The sequence below is a fragment of the Haemaphysalis longicornis genome, unplaced genomic scaffold (genome assembly GCF_048455015.1).
Source record: "Haemaphysalis longicornis isolate Haplotype H1 unplaced genomic scaffold, Haemaphysalis longicornis Haplotype H1 scaffold_7, whole genome shotgun sequence".
Lineage (NCBI taxonomy): Eukaryota > Metazoa > Arthropoda > Arachnida > Ixodida > Ixodidae > Haemaphysalis > Haemaphysalis longicornis.
The window spans coordinates 175,008,398-175,028,362 of NW_027526422.1; the positions used below are offsets into that span (position 1 = coordinate 175,008,398).

Genomic DNA, 19,965 nt, shown 5'->3' on the forward strand with positions numbered 1-19,965 from the left:
TTCTCTTTGCTGAAACGTAGGCCACAATCGTGCTTTTACCTTGTTCGAAGTTTTTCTTCTCTTGTGTTCTCTACCATCTTCAAAGTTCTACTACTCCCTATATATATATATATATATATATATATATATATATATATATATATATATATATATATATATATATATATATATATATATATATATATATATATATATATATATATATATATATGTATATATATATATATGTATATATATATATATATATATATATATATATATATATATATATATATATATATATATATATATATAGGTTATTACAACTGGGTAATAACCTATAGACATATATATATATATATATATATATATGCTCATAAAACACTATTTCGGCGCACGTTAAAGATCCCCATGTGGTCGAAATTCATCCGGAGCCCTCCACTACGGCGCGCCTCATCGCCTGCGTTGCGTCGGTGCGTTAAACCTTACAATCAATCAATCTTATAAAACACTACCTAAAAATGGTTTCTTTCAGCTCACCGACTACTCCGTAAAACGTGTAAGTGTCCAAAATTTAGATTTGCTCCCTAAGGCGTTGATTAACAAAAACCCTAAAATTACGTTAAACCCGTAATTTTAGGGTTTCTCTCTAACAGCCTTACACATAAAACCCGTTACAGATCAGCAAATAGCAGTTGGTATTGTTTCGGAGAAACCAAAAAAGTTACTTTGTATACATTAACACTCGTTACACATAAGCAAAGAGCAGTTGGACATCTGCATTAGCCTGTGAGATCAAGAAGAGTTTTCGAAAGCAACGTTTTACCCTTTTTCAGGAAAACTGTATACCAATACTGCCGGTTTCATGCCGATGTCGTCCGGGGTCCCTAAAGGAAACTGGGTAATAACCTTTGTGCAAAGCCAACTCCCGCAGGAATGCTTCTTAGCTGTAAATTTATTGCAGATGCTGGAAAAGTCATACTCCAATTGTCCGCTAAAGCGATCCTATCATTACGGCTGGCTTCATTTAACCATCGTGATAAGTTCGCCGGCAATGCGTAAACAATTCGATTTTTTTGCCTCTTCTCAATGCTTGGCCATTTACGTTTCATAATTGGTTAGCCATGTAGTGGTAAACAATTAGGAATTCCCGCGATTTCTCAAATAATAAGAAAATCCGGACATAAAACGGTATTTTGCAAATTCACCATTGTGCAACAATAAAATTAACATCTGCATGCAGTTTCGCCATACGGGCTAAATGACGAAAACATTGTTTGGCACGGTTGCGCAAATAGGATCACCCTCAAATATAATTGCGCGTGAACCTAAAGATGTAGGAAAACGAGCTACCGTCAGAGTGCATACAGGAAATAAGAGCGGCTTCAGAAGCGCGTCTTTGTCGCACCCCACTTTTCTCATTCCGTTATTGGAAGTCGTTTTAAGAGCGCTGAAACAGCCACACTGATGAAGGGAAGGAAATCACCATTTCTGTTAGTTTAAATGCCGTGCTAAAAAACACGGCCGTATTTCACAATGAAGAAATAATTTTGTCGTTTCACAACATGCTCCCGGTGTACTCAGTAAGGAATGTGGTAAGCAAGCCTTGCTGGTCTTGCGAATAACCATGCAGTACTGGCCGCAAACTGCTTCATTTATCTGCCAGCCATGTCGCAGAGGTGCATGCGGGTGTTTGCCCGCTTTTTTTGTCACTTAGTCTATTATAGCGCAACGCAAAAGCTACCCAGAGTGCATTTGTATGGAAACCAGTGCAAACACGCAGTAAACAGAAAAGGAAGACACGGGCGTGAATGCGGAACTGAACATTCATTGAGAAATGGCAATTATGTAGCAAGACGCCATTAACCACGTGAAATCTTTTCGCTACCAGACTAAACTACGTTCCTATGTAAACAACAGTACATGTGCGCTGCACTGGGAATGAGGGATGAGAATCTCTATTAGCACACAATTACTCAGAGTTCTTGCTTAAAGCGACACATCCGGAATGCTTATGCGCTTCCTTTGTTTTGAACCATGACTTTGTGTAGCGCAAAAAAAAACGGACAAGGACAAAAGGAGGCGACTTGTAGCCTCCAAAATACAGGGAAGGAGCAGCCGTCTAGACATTGTTACGTGACGGGACAGTATGCCTTTCCCTGCAATCACTGTCGTACTTCACATCGTTGGTGGTGACACAACGTCCCTTCTGCCTGATAAGAAGAGAGAGACAGAGATAAAACTTTATTTAGTGGCCCGATATTGCTCAGAGGGTCAGCGGTCGAGCCCAGCTTGGACCCGACGGCGGCCGCTGTGCCGGGCCGTTAATGGAGGTGATTGCTGTGGCGGGTCTCGCTGAAGCACTGGAGGTTCCGCACGGATCGCCAGAGCCACAAGAGCCTTCTGGATGACCTTGATGAGGCTGAGCAGTGCGGCCTCCCAGTCTGATTACTCGTGAATAAAATTGTTGGTCTACATATTGGAGAAATGCCATAAGATGTGTTGCATGTTGGCCCCGACTCCGCAGGATGGACAGAACGGGCTGAATAAGGTAGGGTGTATTCTGGTGTACAGTGCTGGAGAAGGGAGGGTGTTCGTCTGTATTTGCCGTAGTATCGTCGCTTGGTATCGCGTGAGTGAGTCGTGCGGGTGTGGACAAATGCGTCTAGCGTCCTTGTAGGGAGTTAGGATATCTTAAAAACTCAGGAGGGGTGCTGAGTGAAGAGGAGCGGCAGGATGATCTGTCGCCTGGTTGGCGAGCTCGAGAAGAGAATCTCATAGCAACATCAGAACAGCGCGCCCAGATCTTCGTCTTGCACTGACTCCCCAGAAGGCAATTACGGCTGACTACTTCTAACCGCTGTTACATGCCTTATATTTATTTGGGAATACAGGCAGCAACAGTTATCACGTTGCGTTTTGGGACATATATAAGTTGTAACAACGATTAAATAGCAATTTCGCGGTTTTTCTCATTTGCCCTTGTCTGCCTGCGCTACCTTACAAACATATCTCAATGCAATCTGAAAGCGAATGTACCTAGAAAGTCTCCTTCCTGGTACAAAGACTAGTGTAAATTGTTTTTTTTTTTTGCTCACATAGTAACTTTGCGTGAAAAGCGATCTCAGTAGACAGAGGAAAAGCGTACACGTTTGAGGAATGGACAAAAATGGCAATATCCAGCCCTCATAGTGTGCAAGACACTAGTTGAAGGACCGCCTGAACAAGTAAATGTTATTCCACCGTGTGTTCGCCCTCTCGGAAAAGCCCACCGTTCGCACATTCAGCGACTACGGCCAAACTCTTTCTTAAGCGGTACCAAAAGAGGTTGGATATGTGCGTGACACAGGCCTTTTTAGGTGCTTCACGCAAGCGCATAAAATATTCGTGGCACGTATACACGCATTATAGCTAAGGTTTTGTTTGCGTAGGTTTTCCTTCTTCGCTGATACTGCTTAAAGAAAGCACAGAAGTGATTTTCCATGTGGTTCCGAAGCCAGACGTAGTTGCGTGCGCTATAAACGCGGAATCACTTACGTAAAATAAACCTTTAGCTTTACGGTTACTGAAATCTACATAATAACAGCGTGGTAAATGATGTTGGGACTTCAGAGAAGCGTTTGAAGGACCTGAGGCCCAGGCTAGGGTAATATAACACGTCCGTGCACAAAAAAAGAAGACCATGTCCCACTTTTATGCAAAAACTACTACAGTGAGCAGATTAAAAATACGAATTTCTTAAGCACGTGTATTTCTCATTATTATTCGAATAAGACCCTCCGGAAAGCAATTACTCATTTGAATGATGACGCCTGCGCTCACTTGATATTGCTACGCGGGTTACCATACCGGGCGGTAAGAAGAATAACATCGTCACAAAGCTAGCAGCGTGGTGGTAGCCGCCATGAGTAAATAGCCGACACTAAACAGCCGATACCCCTTCCCCTTTGTTCAACCACAATATTTTTTATCTCCTTCTGTAATTCCTTCCAAGCAACATTTTATTCGTGTGCCCGTGGGCCGCATTCCTTTAAGTGAACTTTTAACCCGTTCAAACGGTTTCCGTAACGCCAGGAGAGTGACGACACTGATGAAACCAAAGCTGGTGTGGCCAAAGATATTTCCTCGTGTAAGCTAAATTTAATTCCTCCAAAAGAATTCATCACTTACGAGGCTTTGTTTAGTTTGCTAGCGCCTTCTTTCCTTATTTATGAAGCTATTTTGTTAACTAACTTCTCCTTTGTGTATTTTGGCCATAGATATGTCTTCTAAGACCATTTAAAAATAAAAATAAAATAAGACACCCAGACAATCCAGTGAGATTCCTCGGGTTTCCTTTTTTCTGCCTGTAAAGCGTTCTTCCACTGGTTTGTTTATTCAACTGGCTTTAACAAGGCATTGAAGGTGGTTATAGGATGTTTAATAACTTTTGACGCTCACGATTGTAATTGTAATAGCAAACAATTTTACAGAGCTCGTGGAAGCCGAGGCAGATGATTCGATTGAGCCTGAATGTCGTACGAGGCGACAAATAAACCGAGGCGGAAGATGCACTCAAACTCAATTGTCGAAGTACACGAAATATCTCACAAGGCGAATGATTCGGTCACACGAAAAATCATGCCGTAAATGGGAAGTGAGACGTAATGTTCAGTCGAATGTCCTTCGAGGTGATGAGTACACGGAGAAAGAGGATGCAGTCACACCTAAATATAGGAGCAGATAAAATACCTAACGAGGCCAAGAATCAAACAAGACATAATATCCACAAGGCGGCAGGTTCGCCCGCGGCAAAAAAATCCAATCGAGCTTAAATGCCCAACGAGCCGGAAGATCCAACGAGACGAAAAATCAAATGCAACATGAATGTCGAACGAGATAGAAGCTCCACTGTTGGATCGTTTGTGTGCTCGTTGGAACGCGGTCACGTATAACACCAAGGAAACTCCCCGACACGCGAGCTGTGGCGAAACCTAGGACGTCTCTTAATCGGAGCCTCTGCGTTTGCTCTCAGTAACGGCGGGGATTGAAATGTGAGACTTCCCCAACTGGGCGGCAGACGGCGCACGCACTCCACGCAGTCTCGCCCCGTTTGTTTGCATTCTCCGCACCTGTCGGCTGCAAAGGAAACCGGCGGAGCGCCAACGGGCAAACTTGCTCTCTAGGAACTCACGGGGTGAACGCAAAGCGAGGAGGAACTCATCGAGAAACCTCAGACCAACACTGTGGTAACGCATTCTTCTTCTCTAAGAAATTATTCGCCCATATCGAACTTGCTTTTGATATATGGAGCTGTATGTGACTGTAGTTTCTATATGTAGCATCTTATGCAAATACCTCAAAGCTGTTTTACAAGGTTTTCCTTACACCAACCCCTGCTCGGGCCGGTACTTTGGTAAATTACCTGTTTTTACAGATTTATTAATGCATGTTGAAAGCTTTCATATATCGCATCAATTTTTGTTTTCGGGAAGTTCCCTTAAAGTACCCAAAAACCAACTCACGGATTTTGTCTTAAGAAAACTGTAAAACTGCAGACGTGTTTTTTTAACAAGTAAAGTGAATAAGATGTAATATCAACGGTCAACCCAAAGTGCTGTACATAGAGCATTCAAATTTCGAGATGTACATTCCTATCAGAGTTTCATGTTGCGTATTGCGCCTTCGCGTACGCTAAACGTTAAATATTTGCGGCTCTCTACGTTAGCACCGAGAGGGGAGTTTCAATACAGCGTTTCGTCGGCCTTGCTTTGCAATTCACTGGTGCTTACGTGGGCATCTGTTGAACCGAATGCGAAGTGACTGTTTGAGCTGTCGGCGCCATCTTCCATGTATTTTGAAGCGACCCGCCAATCTAGCCAGACGAGTACCTCGACGTTTCCACGACTACCGAAATCAGCGAAGCCAAAATCCTTGTCATTTGTACTGAGTGCCAAACGTGCATAACATAGTATTACCTTGCCCTATCTAAGCATACTTCCTTGTGAAGCATCAAAGCCCCGAGGCACTTGTTTTGCGATATAGCACACACCGTGAAAAAGGAAAAGCCACCCGCCGCGGTGGCTCAGTGGCTAAGGCGTTGCGCTGCTGAGCACGAGGTCGCGGGTTCGATTCCCGGCAGCGGTGGCCGCTTTTCTGATGGAGGCGAAAAGCAAAAACGCCCGTGTGTACGAGATTTCGGCGCACGTTAAAGATCCCCAGGTGGTCAAAATTAATCCGGAGCCCTCCACTACGGCGCGCCTCATCGCCTGCGTTGCGTCGGCGCGTTAAACCCTACAATCATCTAAAAAGGAAAAGCCAAGGTTGGACGAATACATTTTATTAAGTTCCAAAACAACCCTGAGTTTCGTTCCGAACAAGCACAACGTGATCGCTTGCAATGCCGCTGCGGATCGCAAATTAGCACGCGCTCTTCTGCCTGGTGCCCGTCGTAAAGATATACCCCGTCGCGATTTGCAGGGATGAAAAGCAAGTCATTTGTTTCAGGCGCAAGCCGAGAAAGCTATCACCCGCCAATACTGTACATACGTCGTTCAGGGTTTAGTATAGTTGTCCGAGAAAATTAATCCCAAACATTATAAGCACAGCCCAAACACTGGAGCAGACCAAGGCATTTAATTGTGAAGCCGAGGCTTCAACACCACGCATGCACTCAGCTTCTGCAGTCGGCCTGGCTGCAGGAGCTTCGTTGGGGTATCTAGCGATTCCACTTCGCATTCACGGCCCGCGAGAACAACGTGCATACCATGCGTCGATTTTAAAAAGACAGGAACGGAAAGCTTCCTCTATGCGCTTCGAGTTATTCTCCAGGAAGAGTGTATGTGTGTGCTGGGGCTCCGCGCTCCTTTAGGCCCGGTTGTAAAATCGGGATACGCAAGCGCCTAGCGTATGCGCTATGTGAGCAGTGCGAACGACTCAAAACGAACGTTAACTATTTGCGTAGGGCTGCCCACGCTACGGCTTCGTAATATTATACGTGGTTGGTTTAAGGACGTGTTCGCGTCATTTCTTGAACCACACTTGCCTTTGTACTGTAAATAACCTAGCAACCTTTTAATCTGTTATCGAGCTACCTTTTCGCTTATTACGCCTATCGACATTACACCATAATACGAGCGGGACAAAATCGCTCGCATTGTTTTTATAGTCGCTCATTAAGGCCGGTCTACGCTTTCCTTACTCTGGTGAGAGATTCCCTTTTATTATTTCGCAAGACAACTTGCTCTTTCGTACTACCGTCTCTTTTTCAACACGTTTAGCCAAGGCATTCAATTTTTGTGGGGTGCATTTAAATGAAACGTTTATAGATTGTGCTTCTACTACGGGAACACATTTAGGTGCTTGTTTTATAAAGCATAGTCCCTAACGAGGCATGCATATTGAGAACATTTAAAATGAAAGCCATTAGGACAATGAAGTGTCTATGGACACGCCTCCTTCCTAAATTGTATATTAATATTGCTCGAAATAAAGCAATATTTAGCCGAGCTGGATTTATTACCGATAGAAAAACAATATGAGGTGTAAAGGAGACTCTTGAGACCGCTAGCAGCATTATTAAAGCAAATGCCCCAAAAAGCTTTTGCAAGCAGTGATGAGTAGGATTCTATGTAGCTGGCCAATATCGGAAAAATAAGCGACAGGATAAACAGCGCGCGAACAAAGATACCCGTCAAACTCCTTTTGGACTCTTTCCTGTAATATTTCATTTTATTGTATTTTAATTGTCATTATTCCACGTTCAAAAAATCGAGGAAGCTCACACTCACACTTGAATGGAGCGAAGCTGTACGCAACTTTACCATCACGCAGGTCTAAGTCCCCGATTGCAGCCGATTTGCTTCTACTTCGCAGCCGCAGCGACCTTCACTCCACCATTCTTGCTACAAGTGTTAGTTTTTTTCTTGTTTTTTTTTTTTTTGGAAGGGATAGTCTTTGGACACAACCATGCAGAGTCGTACGCTATAACATGTCTTTGTCGCTCCGAGCAAGTGTTGCCACGATTACGGTGAACGCTGGAGTCTCTCGTTCCGACCAATTAAGAGGAGCCACGATTACGACGCACGCTGGAGTTTTTTTGGTTTTATTTTTTTTGTTAATCCTGGCCAATCTCCCTCAGTGGGTGTGCTTTGCTTGACAAACGTGCACACATCACGCTGGCCGGTCGACGCGAGGCACGCACACGTCAGCACTAGGTGTTTTCTTGGTTTGTTAGCTGCCAAGCGGTCGCCGCGATGCCCGCGCTCAGGTGCGCGCGCTCGGCAATTTCTAGGTTTTTTTTTTACCTGCGAAATCACAATTTTAAAGAAAATTCTACTAATTTCGCTTCGTTTCTTAGTACCGCATTTTCTCACTTTAGATATACTAACATTGTTTCTACTCCGCAAGCTCGGGACTGACAACCTCATTTCTTCAATTCACAACAGCAGCAAGCAACCAATTCCGTTAGCCTTGGGTCATATCCCACTGGTAAATTTGTTCGGTAGCATGAATTCCTTTCGCTAACTTTGATTATATGAACAGTTTATATTTATATGTATATGTATATATGTATATATATATATATATATATATATATATATGTATGTATGTATATATATATATATATATATATATATATATATATATATATATATATATATATATATATATATATATATATATATATATATATATATATATATATATATATATATATATCAGTGTGTCGAACCAAAAAAAAATACCGGTTCGGGAGCTTGAACCGGTTCGCGAACCGGCGGTTCGATGAGATGAATTATCACTGACATTAGAACAAAATCATTTAGCAGTTTAGAACGACAGTCAAATCAAAATACAAACAAAAATTCAAAATGCTGCTGTTCCGCAAGGGCAGCGGCGCAATTGGAAAGCAAACTTTAAGCAATTACGAGATATTAGAAAAACAGATGAAGTGGCGACGATTTACCACCTACTTTCTCGCCCAGATTTTATGATGTCCTAGCGACTATTCATAAAGCCACCGCCAAGAGATATGATGGTGGGATATATTTTCTGCCCTTCCATTTTTTGTTCAAATCGCAATCGTCCCATGGAATCGGCCATCACCCTAACCTTGAAGCCTTGATTGATTGTAGGGTTTAACGCACCGACGCAACGCAGGCGATGACGTTCGCCGTAGTAGAGGGTTCCAGATTAATTTTGACTACCCAGGGGATCTTTAACGTGCGCCCAAATCTCGTACACGCGAGCGTTTTTGCTTTTCGATCAGAGAAGCGGCCGCCGCGGCCGGGAATCGAGCCCGCGACCTCGTGCTCAGCAGCTCAACGCCTTAGCAACTGAGCCACCGCGACGGGCAACCTTGAAGCCTTAAATTTACGCCTGCGTACTGGCGCGTTCAAATACCAGCGCCTAATACCAATGGTGCACATTTTTTATATTTGTAACAAAACAGAAAAATTAGATTATCTGGTCACCCTGAATAACTTGTTAGCGGTCTTCTTATCGAATGTGTTCTCCACACTTTTGTTAAAAGTAAGTTTTAGTTAACGCTCAGTCACTGCATTATTGCTCTGACCACTGCAATTCCTTTTGCGATAGCTATACCGGATGTGTGCATTACAATCAGTATGTAATCGTACCGCCTGACCCCCGGCCATCGTTCCGTGTGCTACATTGCGGAATCTTATAACAGATTATTACAAAATCAAAGAGAAATTTGACGCGCGGAGCCCGAGATGGGACTTTTTGGGTAGGCGCTCTTTAATTCGTCCACAGCAGTACTCCCCTCAGGAACGGGTAGCATTAAGAGTAATGTAGCGAGTTGGGCAGTCAGTACAAATGCACCTTCGAAAAAAAGCAGAAAAGATGATTGCTGGGCGAATGGGGCAAACTGAGGTACTGGCCTGCCTTTTTGCAGGTGTCATCGGCTTTATTACTGTTTCTGCTTCCAAGACAAGGTCTCGGGCTGAAGTTTCTTGCCAAAGGATTAGGTGCGCACCTTAAATGTTTCCCCTGACAGATATGTTGTTATTTGTATCTGTAAAAAACGGAACTTGTCCACTGTAATGTCCTCAAAAACTGACCACGGAACTGAATTCCTTCGCATTCATAACCCGTTTGGTTGTGAAATGCGGGTGAAAGAAATGTGTAGAGCAATATCCACGTTTTGGTACTTTTTTTACTTATTCGGTTTCAGTTACTTTTTGCGTAATATTTTAAACAACGTGATTCGCCTTTTCTTTATTGTTGTTTTCCGTGTAACATATTTTTTTAAAAAAACAAACTGGCGCACCTAATGCCCCGTGCTATATTTCTGCTCCGAGGCGCAGCTTATGTTGCAGGCCGACAGACTTATTTTAACCAACTGGTAATATTAAACGTCGATCAAAATCTCGATACACGGACGTTCCCGATTTCCATCTACTTCAGAAAAAACGTCCCTGGGAAAGGGAGGTCGAGGCCACTTGTGGTCAGCAGGAAACGGCTTATTCCCTGAGCAGCTCCTGCGGTCACACTTGTCAAGTATTAACAATTTGCAGGTGTCGGGCCTTTTAAACAAATTATGAAATGCAAAATGTTTGCACTCATCGAGTGTGGGGTTTTGCTGTTGCGCAGTGGAGCACTCCTGCAGCCTGATTGCTCCAATAAAGTCGCAGTTAGGGAAGGATGGAAGGGCAAAGTCGTTTTATATCCCCTGCAAGCTGGCGAGAATGACATTTCGTTTGGTCAGCTTGCACTACGCTCGCGCTTCCAGCAGCAACAGACCATTGCTACAGTGGTGCTCGTTCATTTCCCCTGTGGTTATACAGAGCGTGATAATGTTCAATTGTCTGGAGGGGAAAGTTCGTGAGCGGGTATGAAGTTGATGGTACATGAAAGAAAAAAAACGCCGGATTGCATTGACTGTGCGATATCAACAACGGAGGGTCGAACCGTTTCACCGTTATTTCTTTTTTCGGTTCAGTTCCGGTTCGACACCCTGATATATATATATATATATATATATATATATATATATATATATATATATATATATATATATATATATATATATATATATAGGCGATGCGCAATAACATTGCCGCACACGTTTGTTCGAAATAAAATCGGTCGGAAATTGCCGAAACAGATACGCCATAGTTTACTTTTCCGGCAAAAATAATTAAATAATTTCATGTTCCTTTTGTCACGTCCGCCTCATTTATAATCGAGTTGAGCAAACGCATGTGCATCCACTTCTTTTTCTATGTGAGGTGTATTTTCGCTGGTATCCCTTACGAAAATATACACCTGTGGCCGATTGGTCCGTTCCGATTTCAAAAAACCTTGAACTTTATGCCGAAAAGCGGGCAGTTGCCCCCACCCTATCTGTCCAAACTGTACGACTGGCGTATTTATGTGCTATGACTTCTAATTTATACAGATTGGGTTATACGATATGCATGTCGATAAACTTGTCACATAAAAATACGAAGGCCTGTAAACGAAGAAGAAACCTTGATAGCGCCAAGTATTGGTACCTGCAGCCATGAAAGGATATAGTCAAGCTCCTGTTTGTCGCGCAGCACGCACGAGAAACGTGCATGTACGTGTAAAACTTCAAAACATTTCTGCGTGGAGCCGTACTCGTCATCTTAATTTAGCTACTCCCTCAAACCGCCACTGACGCAAAACAAAGAGCTCTACCCCCCTTTAGGATACTTTAAAGATACCAAAAGTAGCATGCACCAACGCTCCAGCTTGTGCATTCATCAAAGGCGAAATGCGGCGATGTTAGCATTCTCGAAAAGAATAAATCAACAAAAAGATTAACAAAATTTGGCGTTAGCGTAGTGTACAAAACAAGTAGTAGGGCATCGAGAAAATCGCTTCGGTAATGAAAGGCGAAATAAAATCACAAGAAAGCTCAAACAGCAAGCTCAACCAGCATTCCTCTCGATGAATCGATTACGCCCTAGAAGTGGCGATATCTTCTGTCACATCAGGTTTCGATAATCTCCCCCCTCACGTCGCGAAGGGTATTTCGAAAGAAAAAGAAACTGCACTTAGGAACCCAGCTGCCCATTGACGCTCCAATAAATGCTTGGTGTCCCAAAATGAACAATGGGATTACAAAAAATATAGTCCAAGGGGTTGTATTTTTTAAGGATTTCGCATTGGACCATCGCTGACTCGAATGCCGTTACATTATTGATGCAAAAGCGCATCGTATTGTATTCCTTTTTTTTTTCAGATCATGGCATTGATGCCCAATAGGTTAAGGGGCTAGAAAGGCGAAATGGAATTAGCGATTCACCGCAGCGGACGCACCGTGCGGGAGGCAGGCGGAAACCGGTTGAGAAAGGAGCGCGCGTCGCGCCGCACGGCGCAGGTAAACCACCCGGCATCGAACAAGCCAGATGCACTAGAAACGCGATGCGATACTATCACACTAGTGTAAACGACCTTTCACTTGTGGCGGCAATCACGCTTCTACCTTGGTGTCAATTATCTCTCCGCCGTGGCCAACGTTCACTTCCCAGAATAGTAGTGCGCGTAGCAATAACAGGAGATCGTGCTTCTGTCTCACTTTCAAATCAGCTACCGCTTTGTAAAAGCTCTACTTCGATCAACGTGTAGACTTTCTATCGCGGGGAGAGCGTCCTCCATGATTTTCAGAAAACGCAAGCTTAATCGTTTTCGCCGTGGGGTTCTATACGCGCGAAGGGGCATTGTGCTAGTGTAATCTCCAAATCAGGTTTTTCAGTGCGCTTTGCTAGAGTTAAAACAACCATTCCGAACGCGAAATTTACGGGGTCTCTAAGGTTGTCCCCAAAACGACTTGAAGGCGAAATCCTCAGCGGCAATGCTTTAAATACCGACACCTCATTTAAATTGACGTTCTCTTTTTCAGATTCACATCTACCGTAGACATATCCTTCTTCCCCATTCGGCTTGACTATCCGCACAAATATTGTTTGTCATGCACATTGTTCCCAACAGTCAGCCTAATTAGCGATGTTTGTTAGCTATTTATTTATTTATTCGCCTTCATTTTCAAACTTCAAGGGACTTTGAAACACTGACGATAAAGGCACGCACTCTTTCCTTCGTGCTTGGGAGCCCTGTTAAAGCTGTATCGCCAGCGCACAGCGGCACAGTGTTATTTGCTCGTCGCAGCGGATACTCCTTCAAGTTTACGCTTTGCTTTTGTTGCGATTTTATTTAAAGTGTCTATACAGCGCGTTCATTGCTGCAATAAAAGCAATCCGGCCAATAGCTGAAACACCGCTAGCATGATGTAATTAGAGCACGCAAAGAACTTCAAGACTGGGAAAGAGAGAAAAATCTTTCGAGCAAGTTTTTCAGTTATCTGGTCGGCGTAGAGCAGTACTTTTGGCTTAACTACATTGCGACAATTAGTTCTGAGTACTAGATACGTTTGTTTGCTACGTTCTGAAAGCATTTACGATTTAGAAAAAAGTCGAGAAGAAGTGTTGCAGGGTTCCTTTAGGTAGCTCACTCACACCTAATTTGCTTAATCATCTGCCACTGTGTAATCTTCACTAATCGTTTAATTATATATTTCTATAAGTCATCCGCTTCATTCGCTTAGTCGTCTATCTTACTTCGCTGATTCATCCAGTTTCTTTTTCTCTAAGTCACCCGCCTCGAATCATTTTGATTAACTTTGCACACTGTCATTCCCTGTGAATCACCTTGTTTCACTTAGATTTGGCTAATGCTCCATAATTTACATTCAGTATTCTTGATCCACTTATTAAACTTGGACTGCTCTAAAATTACATTTGATACAAGCTCTAGGCCACCCACTTTGATTCACTTTCATCCTTATTAATTCATTTGATTCCACTTAATTCACGTCCATCCCTCGTACTTTGTTCAGTCATCCTTGCAAACTCACTTTGAATCACTCTACTTACATTGATTTCTCTGAACTCACATTTATTGATATCAAATCAATTTAGTTACCGTTGATGCACTCTGGCTCCTCTGTATTGCGAATTTGCTTTGTCACTCTTCCTAATTAGTTAATTCATCCATTATTACCCTGTCATGCTTTTGCTACCTTTAATTTCCTGTAACTTACCGCAGGCGTACAGCACCTTACCGGAGTCGTACAAAACAATACTATGGGTGCAGAAGACCAGTTGTCGCTCGAGGACCTCGAAGATTGACTTAGCGACGAGACATACGTGGCTTTTACCTCAGTAACCTGATTAACATTTTGGTAAACGGTCAATGCGCAGTTTAATTTGAATGAAATTATACAGGGTTGCCGGAGTATAGCGTCACCAACTAGGTTTTGCTCGGTAATCGCAGGGCAAAACAGTTCTTTCCTTTGTTGCAACCAGTAGCAGGAAGGAACGGGCAACGTTTTAAAATAAAACCCGAGTTGCAGTGCACGTGTAGCGATTTGCGTATTTTATAAGCGGCGTTCTTTTTGCAAAGCGGAGACGTTCCCACTTGCGTAATGAACCTCCTAAAGAGACCCTTTTAAGCTCGTATTCTACTACCTTTGTCTACCACTTAGCGCAGGGCTGTACTCTATCATGTGTGCTAACACTAAATGTGGCCAAATGTGATTTTCTGCAAGCGTGCGGCGGCATGGTGTACACACTTGACTGTTCTGGTGGCTTATCAACTCTTTTCTTGTACTCTGTGAGAGTTTGACATTGCCAGCTTTGCCTTTTGATAATAGGCCTCCGCTTTCCCTTCCTGTGGTGTCATCATTGCTCTCAAAATGCTAGAGGCACGCGTTAAAAACAATTACAATCTCTGTGCAAGGAAGTGAAATTTCAGAATAATTTTGGGGGGGAATTGCACTTAAATATACTTGTAAACCACTGCAATCACGCAAAGGCAGGACAGAACAGCACTGAAATCGCAATAAAATCGTTACCAGGTGCGAACATTTCACGTGAACGTGCATTGCTCTGCCTCCAGCATATTAGTAAGGTCCTAAACACTCTTTCAAAAACAATATCATCCCGAATTGTTGTTTTACAAAGTCCTGAAATGACGTATTGAGCAAAGATGTGTTCCATGCGCGGAAGATGTGGTTATGTGGAATCTTCTTCCGGTGGTAATTGTGACATCGGGCAGACGCAACATTGTCTTACTAGCAACGAGATGAAACACAGCGGCCATTGCAGGAAAGCGCATATTCCCACATGGCCAACCACCAGCAAGCGGGTGGCTCATCCCCTGTATTTTAAGGCGCAGCAATAGTTTCAAAACAAAGGAAGCCGCGTTTCAGAGAAAAAGAAACAGGGGGAAGTGCATAGTCTGACTGTTACATTGTGACTTGTTCTTTTGTGCGGTATATAATGCCCTAATCACGTATTCACATTGCGGGGCATGGGTTCGCGAGTTCGTAGGTTTACTGTATTTTTTTCTAATGGTGAGAACAGTTCTCGTGACTAATAGCGCCTTTGTATGTAAATGTCATTCTGCGATGAACATTCATGCTGGGGCGTTCTCGGCTGTGTTGTCGTTTCCTTGTCTGCTTTGCTTGTGGACTTGCTCGTCCTCGCAAAAGTTGGACAACTGGCTAAACTTTATTATCTTCTACATACCGTGAGCAGCTTAAAAGATAACGGGCAAAAGAGAAAGAGAATATTCTTTAATGATACTGGTCAGTTTAGCGTGTGCAAGGCGCCTAGCTTGCTGCGCCAGATGTATGAACAAAAATGAAATCGATGAAGTGATGACTATGATGACAATGATGCGCTCATTAATAGAGTCCCGTTTAGAGAGTCTGGTCCAGTCCTGTGCTTCGCAGGAAAGACAATAAAGCTTTTGTCGCTCGAGATGCTCGTTTAGAGTTAGACCAAGGGCCTAACACATCACTTAGAATTAGTCCTCTAGAAAGCGGAAGTCCCAAGGACAGTAAAAGGGATGTCCTAGCTGCTCCATACCCCGTACATGTGCATAATACGTGGTGCAAGTCCTCGCGCATGCCACAAATGGTATTACATGCATCCCAGCGTCATTGAAAAAAATGCAGGGTTTCCTGGTTGGAATTGACTCAGGTTCATTTGTTTGAAAACGAGGATACTTATTACACTCTTCACTGGGTATGCCTCTATTTATTTCTTGGTTATTGACAGCCGTGTTATTCAAATTCAGCATCCACGTAAACAACAATTAATGGTCCCGTTCCCATTGCCAGCCACGGTGTCCTATTCTGTCTGTTATTAATATTGACCTGAAAGAATGCTAAAGGCCTGCCTAATCCTGGTGTACTGAGGAACACCAAATTTTGTCCTGCCGTTATCTCTGGCGCAGACTTGAGACGATAATATATTTTATTGACACTGAAGCTGCTTAGCAAAGCGTAAGTGGTTGGTGGCCGCAGTTAAAAAAACCAAGAAAATGCCGAGCGCTCGTGTGTGCGTGCCTTCCGGTGACCGCCCAGCGTCCCCGGCACACGTGTGTCAATCCAATCATACCCACTTAAGCAGATTACCCAAGATTGGCAAAAACAGACTGTCGTAACACTTACTCGGAACGAAAGAGAGTCCAGCGTTCGCCGTAATCATGGCAACACTTGCTTGGAACAAGAAAGACGCGTCATAGCGTACGCCCCTCCAAGGTGATGTCCAATGATTATCGCTTTAAAAAAAATAAAGCGAGCTCACACTCATAGCAACAATGATAAAGTAAAGGTCGTTGCGACAGCGAAGAAGAAGCAAATCGGCTGCAATCGTGGACATAAACCGTCGTGGTGGTCGTGAAGGTTGCGTACAGCTTCGCTGCCTTCAAGTCTTGCGCGTTAGCTTGAGCTACCTTCATGTTTTTTTCAGGTTTGCGGGCAAGAACAGTTGGCTTTTCTGAGGCAGTTCTCTTAAGTGCTGCTTCAAACAAGAATTGCCATACTAAACAGGCAGTTGGGCATCGTGCTGTTATGTGCCCAGAAATCCGTTTTTTTTCCTTTAAGGAGAAGCATGCCTACAAATGTTTTTTTAGAAATCTATAAAAGCAAACCTAAGGCGTTCTAGCAGTTCTAACCTAAGTTGTGAACATGGTCACAGCGAAATTACGGTCAAATTCAGCGCAATCCCAAACTTTTTCACAGGTGAGTAAATTACTGGTTTGTGCCTGTGTGTGCATCTGCTGCTGAGTCATTATATCTGAAAGTAACGGCAACATTGTATGTGGCTACAGTCAGAAGTACGCATCTGCTACTTGATAACTTTCCAGTCCTGTTATTTTAGGGAAATCAACTTAGCTGAGCTGTAACGGCAGAGTCATTTGCAATACTGGTGGCGTTTTTCACATATGGGGCAGGATAAGGTGGTGCGCGCCTTTTATGCCAGCCCTCTAGACGTGATTTGCTTGGTGCTAGTGCCTTCCTATTTTGATGGTGCTTATCCCACACGCGACCTATCAATAAAAAAATAAATAGAAAACCACCGCTTTTTTCAAAGAGCTTTCAAAGCCAACGTTTTTGCGTTGGTGTTGTGCAGGCAATCGTGCGGATGAAGATGTCATCAAAGCATTCTCGCCTTTGCATTTGTTCTGCTACCTTTACGAGCTTGTGATCACTCCGGCGAGAGAAAAGGGGAGAGTGCTGTACCAGCGTGCACAATAGTGGAGCGAAGGAACACAAAACGAACCAAGGTATAGAGGCTACAACTTCACTCGCGAGTTCTTTTCCGAAGGTGTTCGGGGCATTTCCCGCTGATGTGGGCACAACGTGCGCGAAACCGAAGCGGTAAAATAAAAATTAGCAGTGGCTTAGCTCGGCTATGCCAGGATATACGTAGCGTAAGCTAAGGTATAGCAATCCAATCCAATTCAATCCAATGCGATCCAGTCCAGTCCAGTCCAGCCCTGTCCTGTCCAATCTAATACAGTCCAGTCCAGTCCAGCCACTGCTCGTCGCGCATGCCCAGCACGGCTCTCCAGGAGCCACGCGAAACGGCTATCAAGCGGCTCCGCCACAGCGTCACACTTGGCTACTGCGCAACGGAGGCGCACAGCTGGGCGGGCGCCGGCGCCAGTGCGTCTGCCGCAGCTATGACATCACTCCTCTGGAATGCGCAGACCGGCGGATGTGTAGACCCAATTCTCTACACATCTGTTCTTCCATCCAATACAATCCAATTTAATCCAATCCAATCCAATGCTCCTCGCACTTGCGCAGCCCGGCCCTTCAAGGTCCACGCGAAACTGCTCAACCTCGGCCAGTCTAGCTTACGCTACAAAATAAAAGTGGCCGCGTGTCTACTCACTCCGCTGCAAAAGTCGAAATACGATGGTATTCTGCCACCCCTGCGACGCAAGTGCCTTTCTTCTCTCGCCGCCCACCTCTAATTGTCTTCCCCTCCCGTATCGCTGCTCCCTCGATACACACGGTCGAGGTTTGCTCTAGTCAATTTCATTTTCCCACATTCAACTGCAGGCGCGCCATCTGCTGGAACCTTTCGTTACTGTTAGACGTCTTAGAATGCCGTCAGGGGGTCTAGGGTCGGCAGCAAGCACTTTTTGCATTAAACAATGCTTTCCACGCGTATTTCTTTTATTGCGGAAGTTTGCTGCTCAGCGTAAGGTAAAATTAAATGTACAGATACACTCCGGATTCCCAAAGGAATCAGAGCAGGGGGCCATGCTGTGGACCTTGGGATACAGCTCGAAGTCAAATGACCAAGTATTTATAAATAAAAACACTGCAAATGATGTCACTTGCGTATAAGCGGTTTTTCTAATATATGCCTAATGTTTCGCTCTCCAGACATTCCATCGGAGGCGTCATGGTGTGTCGATGCTGATACTCACGGCAGCGATCTTCTTCCTGTATTAATTCAACACCAACGAATTTGCCTGACGCAGTAGCCAAGGATAGCATGCATTACAAACTGGGGTACTTTCCGCTTTCATAACGATCGTTCCAAAGGTGCCGCGGGCAAAATTGACCCCTTCGTAAAAGTGGGGAAATCTACTGTGTCAAAGGTTGCCAAGTAGGTTCCTGTTCCAAGCGCCAGTGCTGGTGTAAATGGAGAATACGCACGGCTGCGCGCAATTCGACGTCGTACTCAACGACGTTTTCGCCGCTCAGGAAAGCTAGAAGATTACCGCACCGCACAGAGAACCTTAATAAAAATGCGTAAGGAACTGCAGTCTTTAGGAAAACGTAGGTGGAGGTCATTTCGTGCCGCTTTATGTCCGAAGGCGTCAACGACCAAAGTGTGGGACACAATTCGCGCTCTTTGATCACCTGTGGCACCAAGAATGCCTTTTCAAGGATTAGTGCTATATAGAGGATTGTCCGAAACAGCTGTTGCAGATGAATTTTGTGCATGGATTACGATGCCTTTAGAGGTAATGGCCTGTGATGAGTTTATCACATCTCGCAATGCGGCTAGGTCATTCTTCCAGAAGTACACGACATCATGCCACACAGAGCTTGACGTCGCGTTCTCTCCGACTGAGCTCGAACAAGCATTGCGAAGGAGTCACCGCAATGCCGCCGCTGGACCAGACAACGTCACCTACGCTCTCCTTTGCAACCTTGGTACCCGTATGACCATCCATCGGCTACAATTTTTTCAATTAATTATAGAATTCTGAAGAGATCCCCGAGTATTGGAAGTTATCGAAGATTGTACCTCTCCTTAAAGGAGCCATGAAGACAAAATACAAGTTGGGTGTATTAGAAAGACTGCTTCGTCCCGATAACAATGATACCAATATCATCGCAATCTTCGATTAAATAACGGAGATATTAAAGAAAACGGGTGAAGCAGTCGCGACCCCGTAGCCAATTTCCCGCAACTTTTCTATGACGTCACTGAACCTTGTTTGTGCGATTGGCGGCCGGCTAACTCACCTGTCGCGACGACACATGACTGGACGTCTGTAATGGGGCCTCTAGTTCCATTTGACCGCATCACTTGAATGCTAACGTGCAGTTAACGCACTGAAAATTATGTTTTATTGTTGGCCCATATGGCGTCATTCTTGCTCATAACACGTCACTGTGGCGCAAATTTTGAAAGT

The 19,965-nt window shown here is 44.0% G+C and overlaps 1 long non-coding RNA gene across 1 annotated transcript in view; it reads left to right on the top strand.

The window, feature by feature from the left end:
- Positions 1-5,042: 5,042 nt before the first annotated feature.
- LOC144145547 (uncharacterized) overlaps positions 5,043-19,965 on the top strand; it is a 39,929-nt gene continuing 25,006 nt past the window's right edge. The window contains exon 1 of the long non-coding RNA XR_013317527.1: positions 5,043-5,207. This is a non-coding gene — a long non-coding RNA (uncharacterized LOC144145547). The remainder of the gene's footprint in view (positions 5,208-19,965) is intronic.